Source organism: Populus alba, chromosome 1 (assembly GCF_005239225.2).
Source record: "Populus alba chromosome 1, ASM523922v2, whole genome shotgun sequence".
Lineage (NCBI taxonomy): Eukaryota > Viridiplantae > Streptophyta > Magnoliopsida > Malpighiales > Salicaceae > Populus > Populus alba.
The window spans coordinates 12,168,046-12,183,649 of NC_133284.1; the positions used below are offsets into that span (position 1 = coordinate 12,168,046).

Below are 15,604 nucleotides of genomic sequence, written 5' to 3' on the forward strand. Positions count from 1 at the left end.
ATAAAAATTGTTATTATCATAGTTTTAAAATCTAACTTAGGATTCAACTCAAGACAAGATTCAAGTTACAAGTCAAAAGGGTAAAGTTAGCATGTTAAGTCGGTTCTAATTTTATAACTAGAGTTATTATAATACTATTAATTTCAATAATCAATATAAATTAAAGTAAAAAATAAATGATATCAAATTATTTTTTTAAAACATGTAAATTTGACAACAATACATTTTAAGATTTAAATAGACTTTAAAAACTTTTTTCCTCATGATGCATAGGTTTTTTTTTTAATCTCAGGTTAAATATGTAAGTTTTTTCTCAAGTTACAACCTTCTTAATTTTTTTTTTGATATGTTTATTATCATTGTTTTTTTTTTATTATTATCTAATTAAAATAAAAATAATTTATTAAATCTGATTAGAACTATATATATATATATATATATATATATATATTTTAAATATGCTCTTAACAAATAAATATTATCTAAAAAAAAACAATACGGACCCACCGTATTGCGCGGGACACCTCTAGTGCCTATTATTTGGGATAACACATACAAAATCTCGTAACAACTCTCACATATTTTAAACTATGTGACTGCATGTTTTATAATAGTGGGTTAATTCGACTAATTCTAGATAATGTTTGGATGTTTTTTTGGTCTTGGCAATTTTTTTCGATCTTTACCGTGATCGGAAAACAATAAATGTTTTTAAAAGTGCTATTTTAAAAAGGAAAAAGGTTAACTTTTAATAATGTTATTTTTAGTTTGCAATGAATTATAAATTCTCAAATTCTTTAGACAATACAGTTGGAGAAAAAAAATTGTTGATCCAACTAACGATTATCTGGTTTTATTGATGTCAAGTAGCGTACCTCGAATTCACTTCAGTTGTTACGGTGCTATTAGTATTGTGTTTGAATTCTGGTGGGCAAGGATCTATACTTATGACAAATCCCATCAAATTCTTGCTTTTTAGAATCGAAACAATTTGAGCAAGCCATAGTGGATAGTTGGTTCTGTCAAGTTTGCTAGATATGAACCCATAATGGTCGGGAATTACAGCACCAGCAGAGGAATTGATTGCTTTCATGGAGAGAAGAAGAAAACAAAAAATACATGTGTATAGTTGTTAAACGTATGACTTTAATACCATAAAAAAAAATACAGATGACAAGTATATTGGGCTTCAGACCTCACCATTATGGTGATTTCGGTGAAGTATATATATTAACAAAGATTACATAGCATTCCCTAAATTGTAGGAATTGATAATTATGACATAAATATATTTAGCTAAACTAAAGAAATTTACAACGATTACAATTAAGGGAGAATCATAGTGGGATACGCAATTGGAATAGTTGGAATTCTATTTTAGATAGAAATCATATCTGATTGGGAGTCATAAGTGGTGGTGTTTGAATTTGATTTAAATTCTGATTTTTTATAGTTATCATATTTCAAGAAAAAAATTTAAAGAAAAAAAATAGATTAGATTTATTTTAATTAACTCGTTAAATTCAAAATCTAGATTATAAACTTTATTAGATTGAGTTAATTTTTTTATTTTATTATATGATAAAAAAATAAAACTAATTCATAATAAATTTCAATGATAAAATTTAATAAAAAATCAAATTTTACTTTCATTGCGAATTGAAAATGCGACGTCAACATGGCTTTTCCACGTGTTAACCATTGAATCATGACAAAGAGTTGTTGACCAAATAACTTTAAAAAATATATTTAGCTTGTTTACTTTACGTATGTACAGTACCCCTACGTTTTTTAGTTATTCTAATATATTTAGCCATGCTTTGCAGGCGGCCTATTTTTTAAAAAACCTTGAAAGAAAATATTAAGAGTATAAAGAGTTTTTTTAGTGGTATTATTAAATCAAGTATTTTGATTTTTAAAAATTACCAACTTGAATCCTTTACCTAACTCAAGTTTGAAATTAAAAGATATGGGAGCTAATTCAAAATGAATTATTTAATTTAATAGGTCTAAAAAATAACTTGGATAACTGATAAAAATATAACATAATTGTTTTTAAAAAAACTTTAAGATGACAATTGTTTTTTATATTGAGATGATGCCAGATTAGATCGATCTCGGTCATCTTGCAGCCTCAGTCATGGACTTTAATGAGTTTAATAAATTTGTTGTTTTTGTAAATTATTTTTATTTAATTTTATAATAACATTAGATGCTTTTAAAATCAAGTACCAACTCTAAAAATATATTTATTTGAGATCATGATAAGTCTATAGAAAGTAAAAAAAAATATAAACCATGAATTTCATTTTTCAACCAACCAAATATTAAAGAAGAGTGAAATAAAAAAACAATTAGAAAAATTAAAGGACTAGAAAAGAAAAAAACATATGAGGTTTGATAGATAAACTTGCTAAATCTGTGAATTGAGTAACCCGATCAACACGTTAAACCCGCAAACTAGATAATGGATTTCATTAAGATTATAAACAAAATTCAAAATAATATAGTTTTGAATTTGTTTTAAAAAGTTAACAAGTTATTTACTAGGTTGATAAAGCCACAAATCAATCTATGTTTTTTACGCATAAAATAAAAAGTAAAATATTTTAGGAAATGTTATCAACAGAAGAAGCGAACACGAAGAAACTTCTAAGAATTTTAGAATGAGCAGCAGCAATCGCATAGAAGAAATTAACCTTCATTTTGATGGCCATAACACTGAAGCAATCTCAAACTACAATACCAACTCTCCTAGCTGTTTTAGATTGAAGTATTTGATATTGTAGATGAAAATTAATAAATTTTGGGGGTGTTTAAATATGTAATAATAATTATTTTTTAAAGTGTTTTTCACTTAAAAATATATTAAAAAAATATTTTTTATTTTTATTTTTAAAAAATTATTTTTAACATCAACACATTAAAATAATATCAAAAACATAAAAAAAAAATAGTAATTTTTTCTAAGAACATTTTTAAAACAAAAAACAAACATGAATTTTATAATCATCTTGGTATCTCTTTAGCTACAAGCCACTATCATTCAATTGACATCTAAAAAGATTTAGATTTACCCACTCTGCTTTGCAAAATGATCCATGAATATAAAGAATCCATTAATTATAATTCATTAAAAAAAATCTTTATCAAATACACAAATTAAAGCAGAACAGCTTATCTAATAACACTATAAATAAAAATTTCATACAGGCAACAACACGACCATCTCAAACAGTTAAGGATGGAGTGTATGTTGCCACTGCCACAGTTATTTGGTGAAAAAAAAAAAGAAAGGAAACATATAGATAATTTATTTGTCTGCACATCAATGAATAATTTGTCAAAGAATTATCTCAATCTAATAGCTTAATCGGTTAGGTAAGGTTCAAAGATATGATTTATATTATTATTTAACACCCCTTTCAAATGAAAGTTCTTCGAACTTGAAATTTACACATGCTCGTGTTATCTTATGCTTAATTTTTATAAAATAAATAGAGATATTAAAATTCAAACTCGTGATCGTTTGGTCATTAAAACTTTGATATCATGTTAAAGAACCATCTCAGCCGAGATAGATTTTTAATATAATTGCAGCAGTCATCCTCCAAAACATTGTTTTTTTAACTCTTATGAAGGTGTTCCCTCCTCTACATCTTTTGTTACAACATTGCTTGCCGTATCCAAGCCAGCAACAGATGAGCCCTCCTCACTCACATGCCTAGCAGCCATGGCTCCTCCAAAATCACTGATGTTTCCGTAAATCAATAGAATAGCTCCAGAGATGGCAGTGTTGAATCTAAACTCAATCTAGAAGGTCAAGGAAGGCAACCACCGCCCAGCCAGCCACCAGCTGCCACCAACCGACCAGCCACCAGCCGCAGCCGCCAGCCGCCAGCCGCCACAGCCGCCAGCCGCCTTCACACTTGAAGGTTGAATTTTCGTATTCTGATTTTGTGTATAAATAGAATGCCCAGCTTATGTTATATGTGTGGAGAGAATTGAGAGGAACACTAGTAAGAGAAAGAGAGAGAGAGGGCGTGTATTGTGTTAAGCTTTTGTTGTTAATTGTAAGCTTCGGTTTTGTGTAATAAAACAGTGTGTTTTATCCCCTCTGAGTGTTTCAAAGCCACCACCAGTGGCTTCTCCCACCAACAATTGGTATCAGAGCCCCGTTCATCGGAAAACAGAAGAGTTTTGGGGTATATCCGAATTTTCAAAATTGTCAAAAACAAGTTTTGATCATTCCACAGTGTAGATCTCATCAAGACGAACTCACTGCCGCAAAAATCAGCCAAATCGGAGTTCGGGGTAGCCCACACGCGCCGCCTGAATATTCAGCCAGATCGCCCACGCGCATCCCACGCGCCCCGAGGTTGAAGACGACTGAGTCACACGCGCGCCATATTGGAGCCGCGCCGAGCCGCTTACGCCGAGTCCTAGCCGAGCTACAAGCCGAGTCCAGCCGAGCCTCCAGCCGGTCCGTACTCCGCGCCGAGCCGAGCCGCGTTCTAGCCGAGCCGAGCGAGAGAATATTCCCCCGAATATTCCACAGAATATTCCCGGTTCAACCCAGCGAACCGCCCGCCGTACAGAAGTGATTTTTTGACCGGTTCACCCATTTTCGGACCCGATTTCAACAAAGTCAGACCGGTTCCCTACTATTTGGACCATTCCGGATCGATCTACAGTGTCCGATTTTCCAAATTCGGCTTCAAAAGAGGTGATATAGTCATTCCAAGATAAAATGACTACAGAAGGTACACATACACTCATCCCTAAGCTGACCAAAGACAACTATGATAGTTGGTGCATCAGATTGAAGGCATTTCTTGGGTCACAAGAGTGTTTGGATATTGTACAAACTGGTTATGATAAACCAGAGTCCAAAGAAAGAGAAGATGCTTTACAAGAGGCTCAGAAGCAAGCCTTGAAAGTCAACAGAAAGAAGGACAACAAAGCCAAGACCATCATCTACCAAGGTCTTGATGAAGATACATTCGAGATCATAGCTTTCGCTGAAACATCACATGATATATGGGAGGCTCTCCAACAGAAATACAAAGGTGCTGACAGAATCAAGAAGATTCGTCTTCAATCTTTGAGAGGTGACTTTGAGTTATTGCAAATGAAGTCCTCGAAGTCTATTTCTGATTATCACACAAGGATTATGGTGATAGTCAACCAGATGAGAAGAAATGGAGAAGCCATCATCGATGCTCGAATTACTGAAAAAATTTTGAGATCCCTAGATCCAAAATTCGATTTTGTTGTTGTCGCAATTGAAGAGTCCAAAGATGTGGACAAGTTGACGGTTGATGAGCTTATGAGTTCTTTACAAGCTCATGAGCAGAAGATCGTAAAGCGAAATGGAGATAAGGCAATTGAGCATGCCTTACAAGCAAAGCTGTCTCTCAAGGACAGATATGAGCAAGGGGAGACTTCAACAAGTGGTGGATATACCACTCAAGCAGGAAGTCAACAATCCAGAGGAGGATTTCAGAGATTCCAAGGAAGAGGATCTTGGAATACAAGCTTCAGAGGAAGAGGTGGTAGAAACACCACCAGAGGAGGCAGAGGCCAACATGCATTCACTCCTAGAGGAAGAGGAGGCGGTTACAATAACCGTGACAAGAGGAACATCCAATGTTATAGTTGCAATCAATTTGGGCACTATAGCACTGAATGCAGAAGCAAAGCTCCGTTAGAGATACGTGAGCAAGCTAACTATGTAGAGAAGGATGACAGAGAAGAAACTGCATTTCTTGTCCAACAAGGACTTGATAAGAAAAAGGAGGACATATGGTATCTAGATACTGGAGCCAGCAATCATATGTGCGGCTACCGAGAGTTATTTAGTAATCTAGATGAGACCAAGCAAGGTCTAGTTACTTTTGGAGATACCACAAAGGTTCCATTCAAAGGTAAAGGCAACATCCCAGTCAAGATGAAGAATGGCGATTCCAGCTACATCGCCGATGTGTATTATGTCCCAGCCATAAAACAGAACCTACTCAGTTTAGGTCAATTTTTGGAGAGATGCTATACTTTTTACTCGGAGAATTGTCATCTGGCAATTAGAGACAACAATTGGAGATTAATGGCCTACGTGAAAATGTCCAAGAATAGGATGTTTCCTTTGAACATCCAGTATGATGCAGCAAGGTGTTTGAGCGCCATCATCAACAGTGAAGAATGGCTTTGGCACCTGAGGCTTGGACATCTGAATTTCACGAGTCTGAAGATGCTAGCAAGCAAGAAGATGGTCAAAGGTTTGCCTCACATTGATCATCCAGATGAAGTCTGTGAGAGTTGTGTCCTCAGCAAACATCACAGATCCAGTTTTGCTAAAGAAGTCAACTGGAGAGCAAAGAGGCCACTGGAGTTAGTACACACAGATGTGTGTGGCCCAATAACACCTATGTCGACTGGACAAAATAGGTACTTCCTCACTTTTACTGATGATTTTAGTAGAAAGACGTGGATATACTTTCTGAAGAGGAAGTCAGAAGTATTCAATTGTTTTAAAGATTTTAAAGCAATTGTGGAGAAGCAAACTGGTTATACGATCAGAACAGTGAGATCTGATCAAGGAGGAGAATATACAGCCAATGACTTTGAAGCCTATTGTACACAACAAGGCATCAGACATCAGACAACGCCAGCCTATACACCACAGCTGAATGGTGTAGCAGAAAGGAAGAATCGCACGATTCTTGACATGGCAAGAAGTCTGCTCAAAGCAAAGAAATTGCCCAAGCAATACTGGGCTGAAGCTGTATCATGTGCAGTGTATCTGTTGAATCGCTGCCCAACCAGAAGTTTGCAAGGTATTACTCCAGAAGAAGCATAGAGTGGTCACAAACCAAGTGTTACTCATCTACGAGTCTTTGGTTGTGTGGCATATGCAAAGATCCCAGATGCAAGAAGGAAAAAGCTCGATGATAAGAGCGAGAAATGCATCTTTGTCGGATATGGTGAAAGAAGGATGGGATACAGGCTGTATAATCCCATCACGAAGAAGGTGATTATGAGTAGAGATGTTATCTTTGAAGAAGATACATCTTGGCAATGGAATGGTGATGACCAAGAAGCAATCAAATGGATCAATCTTGATTTGATCCTTGAAGGTGAAGAAGTACCAACAGTACTTGTAGAAGAGCCGATTGTGCCAGTAGCTGAACCACAAAGTCCAGTGTTTATACCAGCAGCTGAACCACAAAGTCCGGCACACAGTTTCCCTGTATTCAACAGGAGGAACACACCAGGAGCATCATCATCAACACCACCATCAGCATCCTCATCAGAAGGACCAAGAAGGATGCGGAATCTTGAAGAGTTGTACGATATCACTCAGGTTATGGAAGATACAACTCTATTTTGTTTCCATGCAGATAAGGACCCACCAGAAAAGAAGAAAGCAATAGGTGTCAAAAAGGTCTACAAGACGAAAGCCAAATTAGTGAATAAACGCTACAAGCAGAGAGAAGGCATTGAAGGGAGAAGTATTCATGCTTGGCATGATATCCCTCGATTGAGTTTAAAGGGGAGATTTGTTGAATCTAAACTCAATCTAGAAGGTCAAGGAAGGCAACCACCGCCCAGCCAGCCACCAGCTGCCACCAACCGACCAGCCACCAGCCGCAGCCGCCAGCCACCAGCCGCCACAGCCGCCAGCCGCCAGCCGCCTTCACACTTGAAGGTTGAATTTTCGTATTCTGATTTTGTGTATAAATAGAATGCCCAGCTTATGTTATATGTGTGGAGAGAATTGAGAGGAACACTAGTAAGAGAAAGAGAGAAAAAGGGCGTGTATTGTGTTAAGCTTTTGTTGTTAATTGTAAGCTTCGGTTTTGTGTAATAAAACAGTGTGTTTTATCCCCTCTGAGTGTTTCAAAGCCACCACCAGTGGCTTCTCCCACCAACAGGCAGTACAAAATGCAACTCCAAAAGAAGTTCTGACGTTCCCAGGGATTGTTGATGCAACTGCAAAGCCTATACAAGAGCCAAGAGCTCTCCCCCAAGAAAACCATGAAGAGAATACTCCTTCTTTTCCTTGTGGTGAGCAATCAATTATTAAAACCCTTCCAAAAGCATGCAAGAGTCCAGCCGATGTACCTTGCAATACAGCAAGCCCCGGTACATCATGTCTCCGCCAAGTGTTGTTCTTATGGCTGAACCCCATTAGCCCTGATGTAAGTAATTTTCATTGCATTGACCTTAATAACAAGCTGTGTTGGCTGCATTAGTGCCAGAGAAATCAATGGGAAAAGGAAGTGAAGTAGCCAAAAGAAAAGTATAAAAACAGGTTTAATGCATAAATCTCCTAAGCGATAGAGCACTGTGCTAGTGAATATGCACATTGTTGTAAAGGAGGACAGAAAGGACACAATTACGGTTCCAAGAGCATGGGGGTAATTGAAAATGGAAAGCAGATGGGCAATTGATGATATAGAAGGGGCAGGAGTGGTTGAACTAGTTGGTTTGATCGTAATGATATGTGATATACCAACAAGCCATTCAAGGCCACTGAAAATTGAAACAACCTAAAGAGCAACAAATCTCCTTTCTTCACGTCTAAGCATTTGGTAAGAGAAGGCTGACATGAGGGCGGCCCCTAAGCAACCAGCAGCTGTGGCATAAAGGGATCAAGCCAACCAGAAACCCCTCTTCGCATTTGGAATTGCTTTCTTTGATTGATTGGTCCGGTGAAGCCTCTGATCATGTGACCATAGCAACGGTGCTACCTGCTATAACGGCTGCAATATACGGAGGGAAAATCCAATGGACATTGAAGAATCCTCTAGGCAGACAAAAGAAAGCTCCAACTGCTATTGCTGCTGCGGGAATTATTTGTGGTTTCTGGCCATGGTCGAGGTACTTGGAAATGGAGCCAAGTATTGGAGCAGCCAAAATCAAGCCTCTACCCCAGGAGAGGGAAGTACACTCTAATGGAGAGAATTTAGCGTTGCTGATGTTAATGGATTTATTTGTTATAAGCGTCGTACCTGCAGTTTAATTAAGGACTAGTTTAATTACCTCAGAAAAACACAAAATCATAATATTTTACGAGCCATTCATTTGTTATTTCTTTGGTTTTACAATTTAATACAAAGCCTTTAGAGTTGAAACTTGTATAGGTCCATATTATCTTATGTTTAATTTTTATCAAATAAATAGAAATGGTAACATTCGAACTCGTGACTGCTTAGTCATCAAGATTTTAATATCATGTTAAAAAACCATCTAAACCTAATAACTTAAACTGTTAGGTAAAATCTTAGAATATAATTTATATTATGTACATTAGACACCTCCCAGGTGTTTGCCGACAAATTGCGTGCACAAGGTGCGGCCATCTTCTGGTTACTGTCAACAATCTCAACACAACAGCTTTCCGCCATGCTGCTCTTTTACGCCAAGAGTGATGGAAACAAAGCGAAGAGGAGGTGACAAGCTAGCATTGGAGAAAAAGGGTCAAGAGTGTTATAATAATGCTTGTAAGTGTTTGTGTATGGACATAGATTCATAGGCAGATAGCTGGCACGAAGTTATCGAGAATTTTACAAACCTCTTTTTTGTTCATTTATATATTAACATAGAGAGGATATTGGCTTCATTCCATCATGCTTGTGGATCTCTTGTTTCATGTATCAGAAAAACAAATGATTTTAGAATTATAATCCAAAATATTAACACTGCACAATGCAACCGATGCCTTGGTGACGGCGACGTTGCATTGTATTATTACTTGAAACCTCCTTGGAAGTCAAACTTAACAAGAGTGGATTGAAGAGTTAATCTTCTTCTATTCTCAAAATCAGATATTAATAATTTTAGCATGATTAAGTGATGTAATTGAGCTGCCCGATATGCTTTAACACAAGTACTTGCCTTGGTCTCTCCTCATTAGGAGGTCTTTATATTTCAACCTCACTATCGAATTTCATTATTTCTTCTATGTATTTTTTCATGATGTTATTTCAATTTTATAATATGAATTTAACAAGTTAATTTGAGTTAATTTAAATTACTTTTTTTATTAATTTTATTCTAAACTTCATCTTACAACATTCAATTGATTGAGAATTGGCTATAATAAATTTTTATTTGCTTTATATAGAGTTATTATAGTCTTATAACTCAAATAATAAATTTTACAGATTAGCCAGGTTGGATCGTTTTTTTTTGTTTTTTTAATTGAATATTTTTTTATTTCATTCTTCAATGTTCAGTTAACTGAGAATTTGATTTTATATATTATATTCATTTATTTCTGGATTTATCCCGGTCGGTTTGACAAGTTAAACCGAATTGACTCGATATTTTTTTATTTTTTTAATTGATTTTTTTTTTCAATTTAATCATTCAACATTGAGTTGATTAAGAGTTGTGCTTTATAATCTTTCTTATTTGGTTTTTTTGGGGTTATCATGGTCTTATAATCTAGATCGGGGGTTAGCTTGGTTGCCTCGGATTTTTAATTTGTTTTTTTTTTTAATTTCATCCTTTAGTAATGAGTTGATTGAGAATTAAACTTCATAATTTTTTTTGGTTTGCTTTCTATAAAGCTATCCCGTTATCATGACTCGAGTCACGAGTTTGCTCAGTTAACTTGAGTTAACTCAGGTGGTTTTCTCGTGTCTTTTTTTTTTATTATTCTTTAATATTAGATTAATTAATAATTGAGCTTCATAATTTATTTTAATTTTCTTTCTATATGGTTATCTCGGTCCCATGACTAAGGTTTAATTAACATGTAAACTAGGATTGACTTGACTTGCTTTTCTATTTGAATTTTATTTTAAATTTCATTTTAAAATTTCATCATTCAATATTAAATTGATTGAGAATTATGCTTAATTATTTCTTTTTATGTGTTTTCTACAAGGTTATTAGGGTCTTATTACCTAAGTTAGAGATTTAACAGGTTAACTTGAGTTGATTAAAGTAAATCTGAGTTGATTCGAGTAAATTTAAGTAGATGCAATATGTTTTTATCTTAATATTTAAGAAATATATCGTCTTGATTTTGTCTTTTAGTCAAATTATATTTTTTATTGGTCGTTCAAATTATCTTTAAACCTATAAAATCAACTATGTCACATCAGGTCAACCACCATATAATTTATATAGTTTTTGATAGAAAAAATGTTAATAACACCTTAGTATATTTTTTATGTTCAATAAAAATTTGATCTATGGTGTAGCGCAAGCAATTATCTAATAGTAACTAAGAGAAGATATAAAAACCATAATATTATTTTTTATGTGATAAATTCTTGCAAACCGGATTAGTATGATGTAACCTGTTTCTAAATCTAAATACATGGAGTTGAAAATCACCGCAAGCTAAAATCCCATAAAAATATATATATATATGATCCACCAGAGTGGAGCAAAGTAAAATCATTTGTCATATAAGTAAAGTATATGTATTAAAAAGTAGAAAGCCACAACAAGACGGGCATTTGGTCTAGTGGTATGATTCTCGCTTTGGGTGCGAGAGGTCCCGAGTTCGATTCTCGGAATGCCCCTCAATTTAAATGTTTTTCCATTTGGAGTCAGTTTTGCATCGCCTTCATGGAAATGACCGTATGTTCAGTAGAATAAACCCAAATGGAAAATGGAAACGTAGATAACATCACCAAAGGTTAAACAAAATAATGCACATATAAAGAAAATTCTACTGAACATCTCCAGATATAATTTTTAAAATCAATGGTATTTAATAAAAAAAAAAATTCTAAAATCATTTTTTTACTAATCTATTTTAATGTGATGAAATTTAGAATATTTTAAAAAAAAAACCTAGACAAGGGAGCATGTGGGCTTAATATATGAAGAAAGAGCCATGTCCCTTGCACTAGGCAAATGAAATGCTTGGTGAAGACTTATTGTTACTCTGTCATGAGTATCGTTTTATTATTAAAATAAATTCATCAAGATGATTTTAATGTTATTATGAAAGGCTATATAACGACATAAAAAGAGGCCATACACGCCATTAAAGAAACAACCTATAACGCAAACCAAACAAAATATTTTTAAAGTAAGCTTCTCACGTTTCTATCTAGTCAATTAGTGTAATTTAATTCAAAAATAAAATCTCTTTAAATAAAGCTAGTTTTTTTAAAAAATAACAAATAAAAAGATGAGATAACCCAAATTATTTTTAAAATTAGTGAACAACTCTATAGAAAAAAAAATAAAAAGAATAACAAAGCCAAATCTTCAATTAAATAAATATTAAAGGATGAAATTGAAAAAACTTAAGCTTTAAAAATAAAAAATAAAAAAAGTTAATTTGAATGAATGTTCTAAACCTGAATTAATATTCCAGACTTGCAACTCAATAAATCCTATACCCTGTCTCAATAAATAATTTCAATTCTCAACCAATTTAACATTGATGATGAAACTAGAAAAAAAAATCAATTTATAAAGAAAAAAAATCAAAAGCTTGAGAGATTTCAATTAATTATGACATTAAAATACCTCTTTTAATTATATTAAATTTCTGGAATTGAATTTGTTTTTTGTGAGTGAAAGAATAATGGAAAGATTGAGGTTATTTTATTGAAATAGAATTCAAGAGATTACAATGGATGAGATAGAAATTCAAAAAAACTAGGGACTTAATGTCTCTAATTGAAATAACTAAAGATAGAATTAAGAAAAGAAATTTCTAAACTAGTAGTTTAGAAACAATTCATTGCTCGCCTAACCTCCAATCTCCTACCAATATTCATAATAGAAATTGTTAACATTATTTGTTTTTGAATTTAAAAGACTAGTTTGAATTTTGAATCAGATTAGGGGGCCTGGATCTGTTAAAGACCGATTATTCCCTTGTCCATTCGCTGTTGTTTTCCTTTGCTTCCACGTGCCCCCCATGCATGATTCCATAAACATCAACCGTCCATCTCGCTCCATCTGCACCGTTGTTTGTAAGATTAATCATCAGCCGTCCACGCTTCATGCATTAACCTACGGTGGTCAGGTGACACCTTGATCGTCAACCCTCCATCTGCTCTCCACCTGTTTGTCTAGCCAGACCACTTCGCCTTCCAGAGACAGCAATAATCCCAACCCTTCGTTTCCTGCAAGAGAAAGTGATCCCATGAAATCAATCAGCGCCGAAGCCTGCAGCACAAACTCTGAGAATTTTCATGATTGATGAATTATTTCCAGTACAACTGAAGCAGATTTGATGAGTGGATAATTGAAAGAATAAGAATAAGAAGATCGAGAGAATTTAAAAAATGGAGGCAGTCTTGTCTTTACAGCACAATGCCGTGTCGAGGACAGGAATCATTGCTCATCGATAGTTTTTTAATTAGTTGATAAAATTAATAAAATTATTAATATTAATTTAAAGAACTTCCGATGATGACTTCACCTCACATAAAAAAGATTCGGAGAAAGAACAGTCATGTACAAATTTTTTTTATTTTAATTACCATGAAATGTCCTAACCAATTTATATCTATCTCAATTAATTTTTATAAAATTTTAAAGTTAATAATAAAGTAAATCTCCAATAATCATCAATATTAACAATATGAGAACATCAACCTAAAAATCACAAAAAAAAAAAATATTTTAGTTCCATCATGTACATTTCTTAAATGAAGTTATCATGACACTTTTTTATATCAAGTTACATGCAAACGGTTTTATTATTATTATTATTATAATTATTGTTGTTGTTTATACTTTGAAGTCAAATCATGATAACGTTGGCTGGAGGGAACCTATAAAAGATGCTATCCCAATGGAAGGAAGGTTTTAAGTTCGGGCTCTAATATTTTCATTTCGAGAACTTAGAAAAGTAAAGTTATCTCAAAAACCAAACATACTAAGAGATTGGAACACACCTGTACATAAGAAAAAAAAAATTAAATAGAAGAAAAAGGTTTTGAAAGATATTGATGAACTCAAATTTATCAAGATTAAAAACCTCCACCAAATAAAATGATCCTAGACTATTATCCAAATTAATTATGCCGGGATCCAATTAATTTTTGGGTGCTAGTGTGATTTAGCAGGTATTTTATTTGAACCTACGTACTTGGGTTTGCATGGACCCAAATAATTTGGGTGTTGGGCGCGTACACATCCATTATTAGATCCATGCATAACGTCTGGATCCAATTAATTTTGGGTATTGGCATATGCCCAACATCTATTGGGTCTAGATACAACGCTTTGATTCAATTATTTTTAGTTATCGGCTTTCCACTCTAACCCAACACTTTTTTGGGATTTTTTCAAGACTCTATGTGGATTTTTCTGTATTTTTTTTAGAATCCCACACGAGTCTTTCAATATTTTTTTGGGACTCCTACTAGGATTTCTAATATTTTATATTGATCTAACATGTATTATTTTTTAGTGGAATATAACTCAAAAAATCACATTGGCGAAATAATTCTTCAACTACTCTTATTTATAGAAGAACATGACTCATGAATCTTTTAATCATTGAGTTCATGATCTCTTTATTTTCAATATTTTTTAATATATATATATATATATATATTAGAGTTTATTTTTTTAAAATATCACCTACCTTTTTATGTAAAAAAAATATTTATTTAAATATTTGAGAATCTTCAAATTTATATAAAAAAAATATTTTACATGTATCAGCCACCAATGATATTGATTTACCAAAAATTACGTAGCAAGCTATCAATCATTTTCACTTTAAAAAAATCAAATTACTAAAAATAAATAATTTAATGGATTATTCAGGGAATAATCTTAATTCCCAAAGTACTTGAATGTTTTGGCACCTCGTGAGGAGAAAAAAACTTTAAATAGTTTAATCATTACAATCTTAGCTGGATAAGATCCTTTTATATCATTGTGCGACTTTCCTGTGTGACGTGTGAGTTCTCATAATTGTACGGCAATGTTATGAATTGAAAGAAAAAATAATTAAATTTTTTCTCCAAATAACTCTTGATAATTAAAGGGAGCTCGTATTAAGATTTTAAATTCAAAATCATAGGCAACATTTGACTTCTTGTGATCTGTCCAAAAACAGCTCATCTATTGTAATTGAAGGCAGCTTGCGCGGCCCTGTCTTGTAACCCAAAAAACCAAAAAGGAAAAATCCAAGGCATCTCCATTATCCGACACAAGTTCGTCCACAGAAGCATGATTTAGGCACGGATCCCTGATTTCCGTCATAGAAAAACGCTGCATTGCCTTAAATAAACAACCAATTCTATTAGCGAAAAAGAGATTATATTTCTCCAGATTCAAGATTATAATATTATTAATTTTAAAATTTGTACAATTAATTGAGATATATGAGGAAGTTGATTTGAACAGTAGTAGTAATAAAAAATCATATTTTTTTAATTCTTATTAAAACATTTAATACTGGAGAAGGAAACACAATGAACATCTTTGCGAGCCCAGTTTTGGCCACTGATTTGAATAATAAAATAAAGTAAAATAAAAGCACATCTTTGGCCACTGATTCAGGGATTCTTGTCAAGATTAGGTCTACCTTTCCACCGCCAAGAAAAAAGATGGAATTACTCCATTGAAGATAGTAAAAAGACTTTTTTTCACAAGGAAACAA

The 15,604-nt window shown here is 33.5% G+C and overlaps 1 non-coding gene across 1 annotated transcript; it reads left to right on the plus strand.

The window, feature by feature from the left end:
• The first annotated feature begins 11,468 nt into the window (after window positions 1-11,468).
• On the plus strand, window positions 11,469-11,540 carry TRNAP-UGG (transfer RNA proline (anticodon UGG)). The gene has a single exon. It is a non-coding gene; the product is annotated as a tRNA-Pro (tRNA).
• The last annotated feature ends 4,064 nt before the right edge of the window (window positions 11,541-15,604 follow it).